Source organism: Nicotiana tomentosiformis, chromosome 5 (genome assembly GCF_000390325.3).
Source record: "Nicotiana tomentosiformis chromosome 5, ASM39032v3, whole genome shotgun sequence".
NCBI classification, from domain to species: domain Eukaryota; kingdom Viridiplantae; phylum Streptophyta; class Magnoliopsida; order Solanales; family Solanaceae; genus Nicotiana; species Nicotiana tomentosiformis.
This window is the reverse complement of record NC_090816.1, coordinates 48410558-48431992: the sequence shown is the minus strand read 5'-3', so window position 1 is coordinate 48431992 and position 21435 is coordinate 48410558. Positions and strand designations below refer to the sequence as shown.

The following is a 21435-nucleotide window of genomic DNA, read 5'->3' as shown; positions in this document are numbered from 1 at the left end:
TAAAAGTAATAATAACAGTTTAAATGAAATCTAGTCACCCTTTCAACTTTAAATTGTAAATTTTAAGGTTTGACAAAATTTGTCATATCTCTAAAAATTTCTATTTAAAAACAAATCTTTCCCTTTTTTTTAATTTTATATCCCCCAATCTTATCATGCATTTCCACCACTCCTATAAAACCTATTACTGCCTTTAAACCATCATCACTGCCCCCATCGCTCACCGAGAAAAAGGATCACTGAAGCAATAATAACTACCATCAACATCTGACCGAAAAAAACCATCTCCAATGTAGTCTGTCATGTTTTTTATGAGTCTTTAATGTCCGTGAGTTCCCGGTGGTTGTTCTCCACGATTATTATTGCTCCTTCTTTTAAATACTTTCGGATGTAATGGTTTATATAATGACCCGATCAGTTATTTTGAGCATTTGCACTTCATTCGATGGTTTAAGGTTGTGAGTAGTTTCATATGGTGTATTATGACTTGCATGAATAGTCGGTTTGGCGTTCGAGTGGTTCCTAATTGATTTGGAAGAATGATTCTCATTTAGAAGCTTTAAGTTGGAAGAGTTGACCAAGTTTGACCAATTGTGTATTTAACCTCGAATCGAAGTTTTGATGATTCTGTTAGACCCGGATGGTGATTTTATACTTGGGCGTATTCCCGGATTTGTATTCGGATGTTTTTGGAAGGTTTTGGCGCTAACAGGCGAGAGTTGACAATTTGAAGGTTTATAAAGTTCATACGTTTGACCAGGAGTTGACTTTGAGGCTATCGGGTTTGGATTGTTGTTCTGAGAGTTGGAATAGGTTCGTTATGTCATTTAGAACTTGTGTGCAAAATTTGATGTCATTCCGAGTTGATTAGATATGGTTCGACATGAGTTTTGAAAGTTGAAAGTTCATTAGTTCATTAGGCTTGAATTAAGGTGTGATTCATAGTTTTGATGTTGTTTGGTGTGATATGAGGCCTCGAGTAGGTCCGTATAATTTTTTGGGATTGGTTGGTATGATTGGACGGGATCGTGAGGGGCTCGAGTGAGTTTCGAATGAGTTTCAGACAATATCTCCTTCATATGTGATTGTTGGTTTTCTGTTGGTTCTGGTGTTGCACATCTGCAGTTGGTTTTGCGTAGGTGCAGTGGTCATAAAAGAGGATTTTTGGTCACACCTGCGAAGAAGGCTTGAGCTGGGCGATGTCCGCAGGTGTGGAGTAATGGACGCATCCGCGAGTCTGCATAAGCTGTTCTTGTGCGCAGGAGCGCGAGCATAGTAGCACATATATTGTCGCAAAAGTGATGAGAAGCTGAGGTGAGTTGTTTCGCAGAAGCAGAGGTGTGGCCGCATATGCTGTTCCGCAAAAGCGTGTATCTAGTCGCAGATGCGACATAGCTGGCGGATTTGATATATTTGAGGGTTGAACTATTTTTATTACATTTTGAGTTAGAGAGCTCATTTGGACGATTCTGGAGGGGATTTTCATGATTTGGATTGGGGTAAGTATTTTTGACTCGGATTTATTTATTTTTCATGATTCCAACCTCGATTTTAGTGTTTGATTGATGATTTGAATTGGAGAAATTGGGAATTTTAGTAAAACAATTTCGAAAACATAAAATGGTGATTTGAAGGTCGATTTGAGGTTGGAATTGGATGATTTTGGTATGGTTGGACTCCTACCGGAATGGGTGTTCGTAATTTGTTAGTTTTGGTGGGTTTCGGGGTGCGGGCCAGGAATTGACTTTTGATTTGACTTTTTAATTTTAGTTAAAAATCTTAACTTTACAACAACAACCCAGTGAGATCCAACAAGTGGGGTTTGGGGAGGGTAGTGTGTATGCAGACCTTACCCCTACTCCGGAGGTGTAGAGAGGCTGTTTCCAGTAGACCCTCAACACAAGAAGGAAAGAGACAGAAAGATCTTAACTTTATTAATCTAAATTGGTTTCTCTTCCATTTTTTGATAATATTAAGTCATTTTTTGCTAGATTTGAGCTGAGGAGAGGTGAATTTTAAAAGCAAAGCTATTTTTGAGTGATGAGTTGGCCTAATTGAGGTAAGTAACTTGCCTAACTTTGTATTGGGGAACTACCCTGTAGGATTTTGTCTAACTGCACTATTTGAATTATATGAAAGACGTGTACACAAGGTGACGAGTATGTACACGGGCTTATATGTGGTACTTGACCGGTTTAGTCTCTTAGGCCTTTAATATTCCTTTAATTGAAGTTGTTGTTATATGGAAGACCATTCATTGTTGATTTACTTCCCCTTTCATTGTGTTGTTGTTGAAATTATTGAACACATTATTGTTGAGCCGTGTGCTATGTGTGGCTTCGACCGGATTAGACCGTTGGCTATTAATATGCCTTTTGTGATAGTGATCTTTATATGAAATATGTTAAAATCACTTTATGACTACTTGATCATAATCATTAGATTTATTTAGCCATAATGATGTTTTATTTAATTGAACAGCCCTTTGGTGTTATGATTATTTATTATGTCCTTGTGCACTATTGTCGAAAGTTGTGAGTTTATATCTCGATGTGACTTGGTATAATTTTGTGATATTGTGGCACTTGGTAGTGTTGTTTTGTGGTATCATGGCACTTGTGAACATGTTGAGCAAATTGATTGGGGGTGTCAGCACGAGGTTTTACCGTGCGATTGTGTCTATTATTGTGTGCGTGGGAAAAAATAAGGGTGGCATTATCTCAGGCTTCCCACGTGGTGAAATAAATGTGACTATATGTGCATGTGGTGAAATAAGGATGGCATATCATATCTATGTGTACATGCAGCGTAATAAGGGTGGCTATATAGGGATGTAATGTGATGGCCTGGGGGCGTGTTGTTGATGAAAGAGGAGTATCTTGGTTGTTGTTTTTGACTTCCTTATGTGTGTCATGCATATTACGTGATTTGCTGTGTTGTTCTCGATGTACTACTCGGTGTCTCCAATATTACTTGATGATTTGAGTTGTGATAGTACACTTGCACATGCATACACGGTAGCATATCATTTTTACTAGTCTAGGCGTATGAAATTTAATGTTCATTGATCATGCAACATGTATTCTTATATATTTGCTTTCTTTATGATATAGTTGGGACTGGTAGCTTGTGACCGCACCCGACGGTTGTGATATTGGCTCGTGAGTTATCCGTGCAGCACGTGAGTTGTTCGTGTGGTTGTGAGTTATGTTATGGCACGAGATCTTGCCATCCAAGTGTGATTGATAATGTGGGCGCGAGGTGCCATATGTATAATATTCGTGATTTGTGACTTGAGATTTGTGGTTATGAGGTGTGGTGCCTCGGAGTGACTCTTGTTGTAAATCCTGTGTCGGAACGCTTTGTGGATTAGAATTGTCGTTGTTTTTCCTTAATTTCTTCCACTTGTATTTTATCTGTGCCTTGATTATTTTGATGTTTTATAACATGATTACTCTTTGTTGCCATATATTGATTTTATTTTCTGTTGTTAGATTTATATTGATATTCTACACAGGTTATTTGATTAGTGAGTGTCTTGACTTGAACCTCGTCACTACTCCACCGAGGTTAGTCTTGATACTTACTAGGTGCCGATCGTAGTGTAATCATACTATACTTCTGTACATTTTTGTGCAGATCCAGGGATTGGAGATAACGGTCCCAGGCAGAGTTAGCTTCTTGATGGCGAGGATTCAAGGTGGAGCTACTTGATCGCCGCAGTCCCTTGGAGTCATCCCCTTTACATTTATATTGTCAAATTTCTATCTGAATTGTATTGTATTTTGAGATATTTCTATTTATTCAGCTAGAGTTCACGACTATGTACTACCTAGTCTAGGGAATTTATTCATCTAGAGTTCAAGACTATTCCCTTACATCCGCTCGTATATGATGATGTGCATTCTGTATCAGCTACGCACTGACGGTTTGTGATGCTGTGGATGTTCTACGAGGGGGCTATGAATGCGCAATCATTATCTCGAGGTGTTTTCCAGACTAAAGACACATATATGTTGGTAGATCTTTTAGATGTTCACATGTGGGATGCAACAGGTTCTGGTATGTGGTTGATGAGTACAAGCTTGGGAGGATTTAATTGATTGCCTAGTTGTTGTGATCCAGGTAGGGTCATGGGGGAAGGTTGATTTAAGGCTAGTCGGTGGTATTAGAGGTTGTATGTTTTGTATGGGACTTCTATTAATTGGAAGGTACATATTATCATTCAAGGAACTTGAGGAAGCGGGCTTGACTATCACGAGGGTGGATACGCTCTTAGTAGATGACTTGATGTATCTTATGATTGGTGCTATACGAGTTTATGAAGGTTGGTATTGTGGATCATCGAATGTTATGTCCTACGACATCGCGCCAAGTGGGAAAGTCAACTATCGACAATCAGATTGCATGGTCATGTGTTATATTAGTTATGGTCTGAGGTATATATGTGGTATTGGAAGGTTCCCCGGAATTGTATATGGCTAAGATCTGAAATATTCATGGGATAGTGCTGAGACTTACGGTATTTATGTATCATTATTAATTCTATATTTCAGTATCAGAGAGGTTAGAGAAACAAATTCAGATTCACAGAATGTCTCTTCAGAGTGGGTATCTCAGTTGCAGCATTATTGGGTGCTTAAGAGGAAATACAATGGTTTGTAGGCTTTCGGACGATGTGGTTCGTGCTAGGATCTCTTGCGGTGAGCTTTGTTTTAGTATTGTAGTGTACATGCAATGAGAAATGTTAACTTGAAAGCAAGTTGAGGAGGATTTGAAGAAATGTGTCAGCTTGGTGATAAAGGTAATTGGTTTCTTTGGTGTTACAATGCATTGCCAGTGTTTTGTGGCAATACTCTTGGATTTGACGGCTTGCGTGACTTGGTTGAGTTGGGGATATTCAGTTCTGATGGCTTGGTTATGTGAGGATGGGTTTTGAAGAGTTCTTGATAGTATTGACCACGACTTGAGCTGGATGTCTGCTACCTGTATAAGGAACATGTTGCGTGTTATGATTTTTTACAAGGTCACGAGTTCTAGATAGCAGGGACGATTTAGATGTTTAGAAGAATGCTAGAATTATTTGATACCACCTGAGAAGGGTGCACATAGGCGAACTATACTTCGACTTGCAGATGCCTGACCAGTATTATGGTAATCACCTGATTGATCGACTGTTGACGTTCAGATTTTTCTACGTGGCACGAAAGAATTATGGAAGTATTTCTTGTGGGATGATCATGTATGAGAAATGTGTCAGTCATTTGAGTGGTGGAGTTGGGATTGGATATGGAGATTCTTGTATTCTAGATGTTTTAATACTAGAAGGGTTCTCGGAGGCAGATTGTTCCTTGGTTGCAAACGGTGAAGGTATGTTAATATTTGACAGCTAATTGTATGTACATCCGCTAAAATTTGTCCCCTTTTAATGCATTTACCCCGATGAACCTGGAGTTTTTGATGCATACAAGTATTTTTATTGGAACGTTGATATATAACTAATGGAATGCTTAGAATATCTCCATTACATGCTAAAAGAATCTTGTCAGTATTGGTATAAATGACCATTCCCTCGCGTTCGGCTATAGAAAGAGCCCCTGAATCTAGAGCTGCTTGTCATTCCAACCCAGTTCCAACAATGCATTTCTCGGAGCGAGAAAGAGGAACTGCTTGACGTTGCATATTAGAACTCATTAAAGCTCGTTTTGCATCATTATGTTCGATAAAAGGAATGAGAGAAACTCCAATAGAAAAATATTGAAAAGGAAAAATACTTCGAAGATGAACCTGTTCCCATGCAATAGTCAAGAATTCTTGACGGTATCGAGCTGGAACAACCCGTTCTTTCTGAATATCCCGATTTAAGGCTAAAGAATTTTCCGCCGCTACCATATAGTATTCATCTCTACCTGGTGATAAATAAAGCACCCGTACCTCGTTTGACCTCTCAGAAATTTCATAAAAAGGGCTTTCTAGAGATCCCCAATGACTAATCCTCGTATGAATTGCTAAGGATCCAATAAGTCCAACATTGATTCCTTCAGATGTGTCAATTGGGCAAATACGTCCATAGTGACTAGGATAGATATCTCGTATCCGAAAACTAGCAGTGCACCCTGTCAGTCCTCCAGGGCCAAAATAACTTAATTTTCTCCCATGAACTATTTGTGTCAATGGATTAGTTCGATCCAAAACTTGAGATAATGGGTGTAAACCGAAAAAGGATTCATAAGTAGTTGTTAATTGAGTTGAGGTTACCAAATTCTGAGGTGTCAGTATCAATTTATGCCGAATTGCTCCACATATAGTCCCCCTAACTACAGCCACTCCGAATTGATCTTGTAAAAGGTCTTCTACAAAATGAATACATTTATTTTTCAAATGATTCATATCGTCAAGTGCACCCATTCCAAATTTCAGCCCAATCAAATGATCGACAACTGCCAATATTTCTCGTGGTAAAAAAATGTATTGTTCTGGGGTATATCAAAGTTCAGTCTTCGGTTCATATTTCGTCGACCAATCCTTCCTAATTCACATCTTTATTGAAATGATTTCTTTTGTAATTCCTTACATAAGGATTCAAAAAATACCGAATCGCCACCTACACAAGAAAATTGTTAATACAACTCCAAAATGGCATTTTCTTTTGACCCAATCTTTTTTCTCTCCTTATCACTCAGAAAAGACAAAAAAATTTCAGGATAGCAAACATTCTCTAGAATTTCTCTTAGATTCAAACCCATAGCTGATAATAGAACTAGAATAGATATTTTTTATTTCCTACTTACACGAACCCATATCCTTACTTTTCTATCAATTTTTAATTCTGATCTTCCTCCCCAGTATGATATTATGGTGCTGGTCACTACTAGAATAATGTAAATTTCCCACGAAAATATATCAATGGTAATTCCCACCAAAAATTTGACAAAACCGGTGGGAAAGTGAGGACACAAAAATTTTACTAAAATTTCAATAGTTTTCGATGGGAACTGTTTAGCGCGTAAAACCGCAAAATTCGTTTCCCACTTATTTCAGTGGGAAAATAATTGGAAATAAAATTAAAAAGAAGTTCCTAGGGAAAACAATGGCAAACTAAATAAAGTATATTGAATATTTTTAATACTCCCACAAATTCTATTGGAAAGTAAATATTAATATATTTTTTATATTTTGATAAGAAGGATTTCCCACATTCTAATTAGGTCACATCCGCTTCTCTCATTCAGAAAATTCTTTGTTCTCTTCTCTTTAAACTTAAACAGCAATTTCGCCCAGCAAGCTTGCGATTTCGGGAATCCTTTCACTCTGACGAGTAGGTAAGTTAATCTCTCTTTCTCTCTCTTTTTCTTTTAAACCTGTGTCCCCTCAATCTATACCAAACAAATTGAGTCTTGAGAGAGTACTACTATTTGTCCGTAAGTTAAGGAAATAGGATAGCTTTCTCCGGCGTCACCAGTAATATAAGATACTGAATACATCAGTTGAGAATTTCAATATGCTAAATTTGGTTGTACACGAAGGGGAATGCTCTTACGAAGCTCCAGCCAAAGAGCCTTATATTTCCAACTAATTAATATAATTTCACTTTATTGATGATTTTCGGAGTTGTATGCCTTGTCCGAAATAAAATTGGATGCATTATTTTTGGTCAGCTGTTGGATGCTAATTTTATATGCATTGAATTGAGATGTGGTGGTTGGGAATGAGTGTGGATTTAATTTAATGTCCAAACTCAATTTAGTAATTCGTCTATCCTCAAGTATAAGTCTACTAATTAGTTGCCCCACACCAGCACTCATGTGGGTTGTTTGGAATGAGAGTAATAGGAGAGCTTTTGGTGGAGTAGAAAAGAACTTGCTTATATAAAAAGAGGTATTTCAATAAACAGAGTTAGCATTCTTCCTTTCTCGTCGTTTCTGTTTCAGTAAGTTTCTCTATTTTTCGTGATTAGGTTGTTTTTACTTCGTACCCATATACTGAAAATTATTTTTGTGTAGGCTAAATATTTGTACTAAGCATTTCATTGAAAACATAAGCAATGTAGATTATAGAATAGGAATTTTGTTGATTTTCTTTGGGGTACAAGTTTTTGCGAGAAGTTTGTACTTTTGTTAAAACCTGGAATTTTTTACATATGTTGTGACTTGTGCTATGCTTTTGTGACTTGGAATTTAGAGTCTTGATTTGACTTGGTATTTCTAAAACGGATTTCAAGGACTTGTTGAAAACACTTCTATTAAAAAGAATTATTCATTCACAAAAAATTGATTTACAACCATAACTTTTCTTAACTTAATAAAACGAAAAAAGAAATGTGAGTTATCTAAGATGTATATTCAACTTTAATTTTAAACTAGCTTCAATAAAATAAATTATTCATTTTTTAACTTAAGTGTATTACGCTCCTTATCTGTCGTCGTGTAGAAATAAGACTGAATAGTGGGTGGTTATAAAAACTAAGCCGGTTGGTAGAATAGAAGTTGAGAATGCACTAGATATAGCATACCAGAATGATATATCAAGTGTTCAGCTAATTGTGGATGATGAATTAGCAGGTGAACTGCATATTCAAGGCATGCACGAAGAAGTTGATCCTTCAGTTCAACATGAGGTTGGAACATCTATGGCTAATGAAGAGGAAGATTCCGCTGATGAAAATGAACTAACTGAGGAGGAAGAATATGATGATGAAAATGAAACAAGCGAGGAGGATGAAATTTCTGATGAAATGAACTAAGCGATTAGAATTGACATGTTTGTTCTTCTTATTAACTTGTATGTTATGCATTTAAATTTGTTGCTAAACATATTAACATATTTTTTCTTATGCTTATATTGTTTAGATGGCTCCTCGAGGTAATGATCGTCCAGAGGGTACTGCACTAGAGAAGGGTAAAAAAAGGAAGAAAACAAAAATTTCTGGTAACTTAGGTATCACTACCTCTCCCCCACACGTACCTTCTAGTTCGCATGTGCCTCCACCTACATGCCCGTTATTATTTTTACCTCCCTTATATTCTATACCTTACCTAGGGTATAATGCTTCCTCATCTACCCCTTCTTTAATCCTACATCTTCCCAGCACATACTTGGAATTTGGCCTGGCATGCCCTTATTATCATCTTACCCAGTCATGTCATCATCATCTTCTCCGGTCATTCCTTCATTATCTTCCTCTAGCATTCCTTCATTATCTTTCTCTGGCATGCCCTCAACATTTAGTCATCTTGCTAGGTACTCTTCCATGCCTTCGTCTAAATCCACTCCATTTTCGCATGGCATACCCTCATCATCATACCCTGTCCTGCCATCATCATCTTCTCCGGTCATTCCTTCATCATCTTCCTCTAGCATGCTTTCATTATTTAGTCAGCCTGCTAGCCACTCTTCTATGCTTTCGTCTGAATTCACTCCGTCTTCATCTCCCAGCATTTCTAGGCCACATATTGGAGTCGATAGTAATTCGACATCCCCATACACCAATAGTGATACAGCTGCACAGCCTCCTACACAGACTTCTACATGAAGGCAGAATCCTCCAAATGTTGGAAAATATGATGATCTTCGGAGGTTGATTATTGTGTCCGATGGAGCAGGGTAAATATTCATCTTTTTTAATTCCTAATTAATTTGTAAATATAGTTTCTAACGTATTTTAAATTCAATGCAGTTTTTATCCTCATCAGGCTACGAAAGCCGTGGTTGAATCGATGTGTTTGTTTTATCACGCACCATGGAGGTTCTGGTTAGAAGTTCCAACTAACGTTACGGACAAAATGTTTGCTGAATTTAGGGTAAAATTAATATTTTACTTTAGTTTTCAACTCTTTTTATTTATTCTAACATATTTTATTTGCAGATAAAGTGTGCATGGTCACGCGATTCTGAGGCTAAGGTACGAGCCATTTTTTTTAAGAAATATTCTGATAGGTTGTGTGATATGTTTCGGACTGCTCGAGAGAGTAAACAGAGGCTAGGTTAGATTCTTGATGATATATGGGTTAAACTTCTTGGGTATTGAAACTCTCCGGAATTTAAGAAAAAGAGCGCCCAGGGAAGGGCAGACCGTTTGTCCGACAAGGGTGGCTCAGTGCACACGGACGGTTAAATTAGTATGGCGGCTCATAGAAGAAGATTGGTAATGTCTTTATTATATTTTTCTTGATTTATAACTACTTTAGTTACCATTTTTTAAGATATTATTTATTTTTCAGGAAAAGGCTAAAGGAAAACTAGTTATTCATGATGAGGTATTTGAGGAAACCTACATGAAGAAATTGAAGGATGGAACAAAAACGACTTGGGTCGAGCCGCGCGCTGAGACAACCCATGTAAGATTAATGAGCTTTATTTTAAACTAGCTTATTTGTTGGTATCTTATTAATGAGCTTTTCAAAATGCAATATTCCCTTCAATATGTGCAACTTATGATTATGTGGTCCTCCCCTTGGCAAAAGCAGTATCTGGTCCAATTTTTTACTTAGTGCTCTTTGTCTTATTTGTATTTTAAAGTAATTAATGAGATTCTTAATATTGGGAACATGTGAACTTAAGTTGATTTGTTGCAAGCTGAATCCTTTACTTAAACTTTTTCTGCTTTCTTCAAGACGGTTGTTATGTGGTTTCTTATGTGGGACAAAGCTGGTTATGAATATTCAACTGATTCCCTCTGTAGTTATTGCTAGACCAGTCTATATTATTGATAATGTTTCCAGTTGAGCAATATCTTTTTTTTTAGCCTAGTACGTAGCGAGGACTAAGCTTTTTGAAAGGTAAAGTAAGAATCTTGTTCAAGCTAGCACTAGCTTCGGCTATTGTGGCATATATCTATTGGAGAAACACACTTAGTTATGACAATTGAGACTGAACTTGGAATACAAGTACGTCAATAATAGACAGAGCACTAGAAGTGCGCTATTTCACTACCAAAGATAGGTCATAGTCAAGAAATATAAACAAACTGAAATATAAATGCTGGAATTCATCTTATTGTTTCCCCATTAAAAGTACTGGAAAACTAGTAACTAGTAGCTTATGGGTATTGATTTTTACAAAAGAGATAGTGTAGTAATTTTTTCCCATTAGAAGTACTGATACATTGTCTATACATTATCTTTCCGTATGTTTCACTTTAAAGTTTGAGAAGTAAAGATACTTGAATAAATTTTCTTTAATAAAGTTTACTTTTATAATAATTGTAATTATTTTATAGGATACTTTCAAATGAAGCTCGGAGGAGTTCATTCAAAGTCAGCCGATTGATGATCAAGGTAGGCCAATCCAACCATCCCAAGAGGAGATCATGGATATGTGGATTAAGGCAGCTGGTGGCATTTATAAAGGGAGAGTCTACGGCCTTGGATCAGAGTTTAGTCTCGGTCGTCGTACTTCTGGATTATCTGGTTCTTATTCTTCCTCACATTGCTCGGTTGATTTGGATAATTTTGAGGAATTGAATAGGAAAGTAGCGAAGATTACTGAGTTGTATCTTCAAGAAAAGGCTGCAAGGGAAGAAGAAGCAAAGCGGAGGGAGGAAGAAGATAGACGAAGAGAGGAAGAGGAAAGGCGAAGGGAGGAAGAAATGAGGCAAAAGGACGATGCATTAAGACTTGTCACTAGTGATGTTAAAAGTCTCAAGTCTCGGATAAACTCCCTCTTAGCATCTGGTGCATTTCCTGTGCCCCGTTCTCCAGCATCTGATGATAACTAAGGAGTAGTTTCTTTTATTAGCTTATCTTGGATGGTACTTGGATGTTGAATATTGAAAGTTGGATTTTTTGGGTTTTTTGTTCTACTTTTGGATTAGTTGGATTAATTATGAAATGGATTGATTAGTTTTTGTTTATGAAATGAATTGGATTGCATGTTGAATTTGGTATTTGAATGCTTAATTGTATTTAGTCTTGTATTGTTGGTTGTACTTTCTGTTTGGCAGGTGGTGTAGTTCTAAAAACAGATTTGGCCATGAAAATATTTTTCAGATTTCCCACGGATTTCCCACCGACTCCGTGGGAATTTTGTGCATTTTTTTTTTTTTCAAAATTTCAATATTTCCCACTGATTTTCGTGGGAATGCTCATATGTTTATTTTCAGGTTATGAATATTTCCCACTTCTTCCATGGGTAAAATAAAATAAAATATCTAAATTATTTTTAATACTTCCTACGGATTCGGTGGAAAACTTAAGAAAATTAAATTATTTTATTTTCTTACTTTTCTCACGGCGTTCGTGAGAAATTACACTAGGTGACCCCACCAAACCCTCAGTGGAAAACTCCCAGGGAATTACCCACGAATGTCGTGGGAAATTATTTTCCCACCAGCCATTTTTCCACCGAGCGTCTCCCCTGGGAATGTGGTAAGAATATTAAAATTTCACACAGATTTCCCACCGATTCTTTCGTGGGAAAAGTCTATATTTCATGTAGTGGGTATAGACCGAAATTCCGTTATGGTCCAATTTTTATGGATAATAAATACCCGGACATTGCAATATTTGATTGATCAAAATTCTATATATTCCATTGACTATCGAAGTTTCCAGGGAATTCAGTAGAGTAATGTTTCCAATAAAAAATATTTATTCTTGCATATCCATGCTGTTTTTCCAAATTAATATCGCGGATACATATAATTCAGAAGAATATGTGAGTGATTCATACACATCATCTCTTTCCTTTATCAAGGGTTCGACCAATTGATATTTTTTCACAAATAATTAAAATTCAATTTCTTGATCTGTATCTTCAATTTTTGGAAACTTATAAAGTTCTTCCGTCAAACCTTGATTAATGAACCTACAAAATCCTTCAAATTGTATCTGATTATATCCAGATATTATAGATATTCCCTCATTTCTATCCCCGAGCATTTTTAATTTTCCATTTATCAAAAAATACCACTATTGGTTCATTCTTCATCTAATTAGATAGATTAGATAAATGATCTAGCAATGATGGCATTTATATTTTGTTTACCGAATCACATGAAATCTTACCCAACTCCATATCTAGAATGTATGAAATACGTATGAACGGAGGAAGAAAGAGAATATGGATAGGTTATTATGGAATTTTCTGAAGTTATCTACCTATTTAGGGAGCATAGTAATTTATTTGGAGGCCACGGGTAGGCCTAATGAGAATGTGTATTCTACATCGAGTCGAATTTGTTTACTCAGCACAACAATTATTGAGGGTGGTGTCATCGGTTGGAGTTGATCGTATTCGTGTTCTGATGCGTTCCATGCGTTACTCTTCTATGCTATAATGGGTTGTGATATGTTGGTTATTTGCACACCCGATGCGGTTTTGTTTGGGGTTGTGGCGAAATTCGAGCGAGATGGCTCCTGGGGTACCGAATGGTCGATTGCGCCTTGGTTATGGTCTTCCTATTTGTCGTATATAGTGATATCTATTTTTTTCCATGGTTCATGCACTTCGCGTGTTTGTTGTTGATATGAATATGACTGTGGATTATGAGCATCATGGCTCGAGATATCCCATAGGGACCGGTGTTTGGATTGGGTCACACATCACAAACAACGTTATGTTGGGATATAAGCTTTTGTGTTTATTTCATGTATTTTGGTTACTCCTTGTGTGATGGATTGATGGCATTGTACTTTATGGTGATATCTGTTGAGCTTGCAGGTAGGTGCTCTTATTTGATTCTCTTTCCATCATTGGGTACATTCGAGTTTTTGCTTGTTTGGTGCCCGGATTGCACGATGTGTATGGCTTGAGGTGGTGCTGGTGTGGCATGTTGGGCGAGCAGCTTGTACTAGGTGAGGTGAGGTTATTTGACTAGAATAAGCGATATTAGATTTGATTAAGGTATGTTGGGAAGGATAACGACACTAGTCATCTTAGAATTTGGCTATAGTTCTTGTCGAGTGAGAGAGCTCCACAATTTATTGGTCTGACGAGTGGTTATGAGTATATGCATGTTTCTTTCATCATTGGCAGTTTATAAAGGTTCAGAACAAGGTATTAGTTGATATGAGGTTTGTTACCGATACCGTGTTTGTTATTGAGTAGCTATTGTGGTAGGAAGTTATTGCTATGAGCATTTGGGTTATGTGGTATGTCACGCGGTTATGTCTTTGAATATGGTTATGGGTAGCTACAACTTATTCATACTTATACAATGTATAGATACAAGAATCAGGTCTTATAATGAGTTCTGGATATTGGGGATATGTGTTCTAAAAGTTTATGATCTAAGGTTGAAGTAACGATCTTCAGTTAGGCTGTGTTATCAGGATTATATGGATTGAGGTGATGTGGGATCACCCATGGTTATGTGTATGCTGAGGTTTTATGGTAATTTGATGGATTTGGAATGACTCTTGGCACGTTCGAGGACGAATGTATTTTTAAGTGGGGGAGAATATAACGATCTGATCGATTATTTTGAGCATCTTCGTTTGCTGGTTTGAGGTCGTGAGTATCTTTATATGGTGTATTATGACTTGTGTGAATTGTCGGTTTTGGCTTTCGAGTGGTTCGAGATTGATTTGGAAGGATGATTCTCATTTTAAAAGCTTTAAGTTGGAAGAGTTGACCAAGTTTTACTTTTTTATATTTGACCTCGAATCATAGTTCTGATTGTTCCGTTGGGTCCGGATGGTGATTTTGGACTTGGGCGTATGTCCGGATTTGCATTTGGATATTTCTGGAAGGTTTTGCCGCTAATTGGCGAGAGTTAGCAATGTGAAGGTTTGGAAAATTCATAGGTTTGATCGGGAGTTGACTTCGAGGCTATCCGATTCAAATTGTTGTTTTGGGAGTTGGAATAAGTTCGTTATGTCATTTAGAACTTGTGTGCAAAAGTTGATGTCATTCCGAGTTGATTTGATATGGTTCAGCATGAGTTTTGAAAGTTGAAAGTTCATTAGTTCATTAGGCTTGAATTGAGGTGCCATTCATTGTTTTGATATCATTTGGTATGATTTGAGGCCTCGAGTAGGTTCGTATTATGTTTTAGGATTTGTTGGTATGATCGAACAGAGTCCCGAGGGGCTCGGGTGAGTTTCAGACCATTTCTCCTTCATGTGTGATTGTTGGTTTTTGCTGGTTCTGGTGTTGCACATCTGTAATTGGTTTTGCGCATGTGCGGTAGTCGCAGAAGCGGATTCTTAGTCGCACCTGCGAAGAAGGCTTGAGGTGGGCGATGTTTGCAGGTGCCAAGTAATGGTGACACGACCCAAACTAACCTCTGTCATGATGGGGTTTGTAAAGTTCATAGGTTTGACTGGGAGTTGAATTTGATTTTATCGGGTTCGGATTGTGGTTCCGGGAGTTGGAATAGGTTCGTTATGTCATTTGGAACTTGTGTGCAAAATTTGAGGTCATTCCGAGTTGATTTGATATGGTTCGACACGAGTTTTGGAAGTTGAAAGTTCAAAAGTTTATTAAGTTTGATTTTAAGTGCGATTAGTGGTTTGATGCTATTATGAGGGATTTTAGGCCTCGATTAGGCCCGTATTATGTTTTTGGACTTATCGGTATGTTCAGACGGGGTCCCGAGGGGCTCGGGTGAGTTTCAGATAGGTTTGATTTGTGTTGCGCTCGTTTTTTTAAGTTTTGACGTCGTTTCTTCCAGAATAAATGATACCTCATTAAGTAAATTATCTCCGTATTCTTTTTTAATTGAAGCATTAGATCCGTATCGTAATTACTGAGCTATTGCGAAAGGAATTATCGAATTTGGATATCGTATGAGGGAGTTATACCCATTTTAGTGTCGGAGAAGTTAGTTGTGGCTGGTGCTTCGCAGATGGAAGTGGGGTCCGCATCTGCAACCCCGTAGGTACGAAAAGTGGTCCGCAAAAGCGAAAATGACCGCAGGTGCGGATTTTTGGGCGCAAAAGCGAAAATCCTTTTGCATAAAAAAATCAGACTGCGGTCATTTGGTATTTTGAGCATATCTTGAGTTCTAGAGTTCCGATTGAGGTGATATTTGCGGCGCTCTTCTCATATTTTCATGGGGATCAGTATCTACACTCAATATTTGTATTTTAACATGATTACACTAGTTGATTTTTGAAATAATCCATGTTTTAATTGGAGAGTTATGGGTTTTTATCAAAAACTTTTCTAAAGATAATAATTGGGGTTTGAACATCGATTAAGAGTCGCAATTGGATGAAATTAGTATGTTTGGACTCGTATTCGAATGGGTTATCAGAATTTGTAAGTTTTATCGGGTTCCAAGGTGCGGGTCCAGGTTGACCTTTTGATTGACTTTGAGTTTTTGATTAAAGATTCGAACTTTATTGCTTTGGTTTGTTTCCTAAGGCATTATTAGATGTTTTTGAGTTGCTTTTGGCTAGTTTCGAGCCATTCGGAGGTTGATTATTATGGGATGGCATTTCTGGAGTATTGTTTGGCTTGCTCAGCATTTGAATTGTCTTGCTTGAGGTAAGTATCTTACCTAAACTTGGATGAGGCACTAGTTGCCTGAGTTATTTGTGATAGCTGCGTGCTATGAGTGCGCATATGTGTGGGGTTAGAGTCCATGCGCGAGAACGGGGTATTTATCCATGCTCGGGGTAGTGCTTAGACTATGACATGCCTTAAATTGATTGTTAAACTTTATGTTGTGATGTTTCTTATATTTGTAACCCTGTTGTGAACAATTTGATCCATGTTTGAGGTTACATAGAGGCTAATCCCCTGAATGAACTTGATAATTGCTATTTTCATGATGAAATTGTCGATTTGAGCTATGATACCATACTTTGCACATGCATACATCTTAGTATGTCATTTATACCACTCAAGGAGCATGAAATCTAATATTCATGATCATATACATGTATTCTTGTATATTTGCTTTTGTGTGATATGATTTGGACTGGATGCCTGTGACCGCAACAAACGCATTGTGTTGTTATGTCTGTGACCACACTGGGCGGGTTATGTTATTATACTTGTGACTACGTCGGGCAGATTATGTTGTTATGCATGTGACCAAGCCGGTCAGATTGTGATATTGAGCCCGTGACTATGCCGGGCAGATTGTGATTATCGGCATATGAGTTGTCCGTGCGGTTGATATTATTGGCACATGAGTTATCTGTGCAGATTCAGATATTGATATTATTGGCACATGAGTTGTCCGTGCGATTTCTATTATTAGAACATGAGTTGTCCGTGCAACACGTAAGTTGTCCGTCCAGTGTGTGGACATGGATCCCTAGGGTCACCCTCTCATGTTTCTCTCTTGATGGCGTACACACATATTATGAGAAACCGACAGATTTCTGGTTGATGTGAGCTATGGGAGAGTTGATTATTGATTTGGTTCTGTTACTCAGATTCTAATGTGGGCCTGGGAGCCATGATGTGAATTCTATTTGGCTTGGATTGCGCGCTGCAATAGATTGATATTTGGTTATTCAATTTCATCTTTACTTGCAATTTCCTTGGTTGTTACATGATTTATTTGCATATCTTCCATATATGTTGGATTGTTGACTGAGCATAATCTGTTGAGAAAACTAAGAGCACCAATGTGGTTTTATCTGTGATTTATGATTTGATTGTATTTTCTGTTATGTACGTGCTGGAATTATGAACTGTATAGGTGATAGAGAGTATCATCTATAATTCTTGCTTTTATTACCTCACAAGGGTCAGTTATGATATTTATTGAGTACATGGAGTTGGTTGTACTCATTCTACACTTCTGCACCTTGCGTGCAGTTCTATGAGCTGAGGTGCTTTGGATGACGGGAGTTGGCACTAACGACGTACCTGTGTTTTGGATATAGCTATCACTTACCCTTGGTAGCTTTAGATTTGAATCCTGTTTATGTACATTCCAAATAGATGTTGTATTTATTTAATATCAGTTTTGTAAATCCAAGTCTTAGTGGCTAATGACTTGTACTACCAGTCCTTGGATTATTGAATAGAGTTTCAATTATTTCATTTATCGAGGCCTTATTATTCCCATTTATATTGTGTTGACTGTTAGTTGGCTTACCTAGCGGGTTGGGTTAGGTGTCATCACGACTAGTGTATTTTGGGCCGTGACAGTTTGAGAATGGTTTGAACACTTAGTTACATTCTTAGAAGAACAAGTTGTAAGAGTTGACCAAAGTTTGGCTTATGAGTAGATGACCTCGGATTGGTAATGGTTCAAATAGCTTTATATGGTGATTTTTGACTTAGGCGTATGTCCGGATTTGGATTTGGAGGTTGATGGAAGGCTATAATTTTGTGTTTTAGTCACTTATTGCACTCTAATTCACTGCTTTACGTGTGTTGAGCTTTAATTTCTAGTATTTTGCACTTATTGTGTGTTTTATGCCTTGTAGGAGTGATTCTGAGGTATATAGATATTGTGGAACTAATTCGACCTATTTGGAGCTTTGAAGTCTGAGTAAAAGCCCAAAGGATTAAGCCGGGATCGTGTTCGGGGGTCGAGGATCACTTCTGGACATCAAAAATCAAGGAAGAAGCAACAACTGAAGAAATGCACTAGTGCGACGCAATGTGCGACGCAGCAGATAGGCTTCTAAGGTCTGAAAAGAAAAAGCACTAATGCTACGCACTGGGCGATGCACAGTGCGACGCATGAAAATCAATAAGTTTGCAAGTTTTCTTATTTCGATTAGGAAAGGGTGATTTCTTCTAGGCCCGACCCTACTTGGTATAAATACATGGAAACATTATTTTCTGGACTTTTGACATACTTTAGACCTAAGGAAGCTAAAGAGGAGTTGGAGGAGCAAAAGCACAAGGATTTCATCATTCCATCCTCACTCAAGACCCGAGTTTGGATCGAATTTATGTTTTTCTATACTTTAGTTATATTTTTGATGAATTCTCCATATCTATGGAGTAGTTCTCTTTAGGGTTTGATGGATTTGGTGTATTGATGATTGTTTGTGGATTATAACTCTAGTTTTATATATTGAAGCGATTTTGTATGATTTAACTGTTGCATCTATATTCACTTGTTCATGTAATCGAGAGAGACATAACTGGTGATATCTTTGCATTATATTGTTGGTTGAGTTTAGTAATTCTTTTTAGTAATCGAAGGAGGCTAGTTGAATCATTAATTAAACCTAGTTAGGAGGATAATCCAGAGGGGTTCTCCTAAAGACCAATCCACTACGCATTCTTGCATATCTTCACATGCTTAAATTGGTTCATCTTGGGAGGTTAAAACTTAATCGAGAGAGGAGTTTTTGCTGAACGTTTGAACTAACAATTGAGTGAATTCAAGAGACTCACTTGAACATTAGAAGTGAATTATCTAGAGTTAGATCCCAACCAATTGTCTTGCATCTATCCTATCAAAACCCTATATTCTCCCACTGATATCTTTGTTTGCTTATTCCTTGTTTCGATTGTCATTAGTCAATAGCTTTATACTCTTAGTTAATTTTAGTTAGAAATCATATAAATATCCATTGTTGATCATCTTGGATAGCAATCAAGCTAGAAACTATGAGAATATTGTTTAAATCCAATCCTTGTGGATACAATATTATACTATACTATATTTGATTAGCGAGCATAATTTAAGTGTGTTTTTTGAGCTCGTCAAATTTTGGCATCGTTACCGGGGATTGGCAATCAATATTGTTTGAAATAGTTTGTACTGCTAATTTAGGAATTTTTCTTTTTATTTTATTTTATCTTTCTGTTTTTACGTTTGGTGTTCTTTGACTGTGCGCAGGTGATAGGTTTAGAGTGGCGCATGACTCGAGCTTCTGCGAAGAAAGTGCTACTATACGAGCCAGAAATTGAAAAATAACTACAACAGTTGAGGAAGGAAAGAAATCTCACCGAGACGTTAGAAATGCTTGGGCAATCCTCAACCAAAGAAGATATGACTGGAAACGGTAAGGATAATATGGATTTGGCTACGAGAAAAGAAGCCCAACGATGAGAACAAGCTGCAAGGGATACTGAAGAAGCAGCTGTTAGAGATGCACAAATTAACTACAAAGAAAAGAGGGGTCGTAGAATGGCTCAAAATAGACCTTTGGGTGTAGACTAGTTCGGAAATATAACTCCCAGGCCTGGGAGACCACTTGGCGATTATGCTAGACCGGTCTACAATCAAGGATTATCAAGTGTGAGATCACCTCCAATTGTAGCTAACAATTTCGAATTGAAGCAAGGGTTGCTTCAAACTCTTCCGAATTGTTGTGTGTTCAGAGGGAAGCTAAACGAAGATCCAAACACACATCTAATGGAATTCGAGGAGATTATGAACACCTTTCAATACAATGGTGTGTCACAAGATGCATTGTATCTAATGTCATCCCCCCTTTCGTTTAAAGATGATGCAAAGCAGTGGCTTCGAAGCTTGCCCACGGCTTCGATTAGAACATGGGAGGAGATGACCACAAAATTTCTTGATAAATATTTCTCCTCAGCTAAAACAGGAATGTTTAGAATAGAAATCCATAACTTCTGCCAGAAAGATAGTGAAACTATTTTTGAAGCATGGGAGAGGTTTAAGGAGATTGTTAGAAAGTGTCAACATAGTGGAATTGAACTTTGGATGCAGCTCCAGGACTTTTGGGATGGATTGACACCGACCTCATGTAGAACATTGAGCAATGCAGCTGGAGGCCCATTTATAAAGAAGACTCCTGAGGAGATAATTACAATTCTGGATAAGTTATCTGAAGATGCTAATCAATGGCCCTGTGAGAGTGCGGAAAGAAGAAGATCAACTGGTGTTCACCTGGTTGATGCTAACACTTTCGTGTAGGTACAACTTGATGCTATGGCCAAAAAGATAAGGAAGTTGACCTTAGCCTCGATACAAAGTGATCCTCACGCTGCTTGTGATATATGTGGAAGAAGACACCCTACTCATGAATGTTAAGCCTCAACTGAGGAAGTAAATGTTGTGGGAAACTACAATTTCAATGCAATAGGTCAGAGGCACCCTGATTTTTCATGGAGTTTACCTGGAGGTACTGTGAATGCTTGGAAGTAAAATAACTCTAGACCACAGGGATAAGGAGCTCGAGCATACCAAAATCAGCAGAGGCAGCAATTTCAGCCTCAACAGCCCATTCAGCCTGGTCTAGAGGATCTAATAAAGGCTTTCATTATCAAGACAGATGAGAGGTTGGACGCTTATGGAGCAGCTATCAAAGAATTGGGCACTGGTTTGCGAAACTTAGAGAGACAAGTGGGACAAATTGCAACAATATTATCTGAGAGGGTTCCAGGCACTCTCCCCGCTGACAATGAAAAGAATTCCAAAGAAACAGTGAAGGTTGTAACTCTGAGATGTGGGGAAGTGTTGAAAGATCCCACCCCGATCCAAATATAGGTGAGACTTGAAAAAGAAAGTGGGGAGAAATTGAAGAATGATGTTGATAAAAAGAAGAAAGGCCCAATGAAAACTGAGAGGAAGAAGAAGAAAGAAAAATCAAGAAC

At 37.7% G+C, this 21435-nt stretch overlaps 1 long non-coding RNA gene and 1 other non-coding gene across 3 annotated transcripts; one reads left to right on the top strand and one right to left on the bottom strand.

Moving 5' to 3' along the window:
- Positions 1-7178: 7178 nt before the first annotated feature.
- Positions 7179-11999, top strand: LOC104098825 (uncharacterized). Of its 2 annotated transcripts, XR_011407788.1 has the most exons (7): positions 7179-7322; positions 8562-8760; positions 8850-9603; positions 9677-9800; positions 9866-10144; positions 10221-10337; positions 11219-11999. It is a non-coding gene; the product is annotated as an uncharacterized lncRNA (long non-coding RNA). The 2 variants fall into 2 exon arrangements; XR_011407787.1 differs by having other exon boundaries at positions 9866-10337.
- Positions 12000-20425: 8426 nt separating this feature from the next.
- LOC117277367 (small nucleolar RNA R71) lies at positions 20426-20532 on the bottom strand. Its single transcript, XR_004507637.1, has one exon. It is a non-coding gene; the product is annotated as a small nucleolar RNA R71 (small nucleolar RNA).
- Positions 20533-21435: the final 903 nt, after the last annotated feature.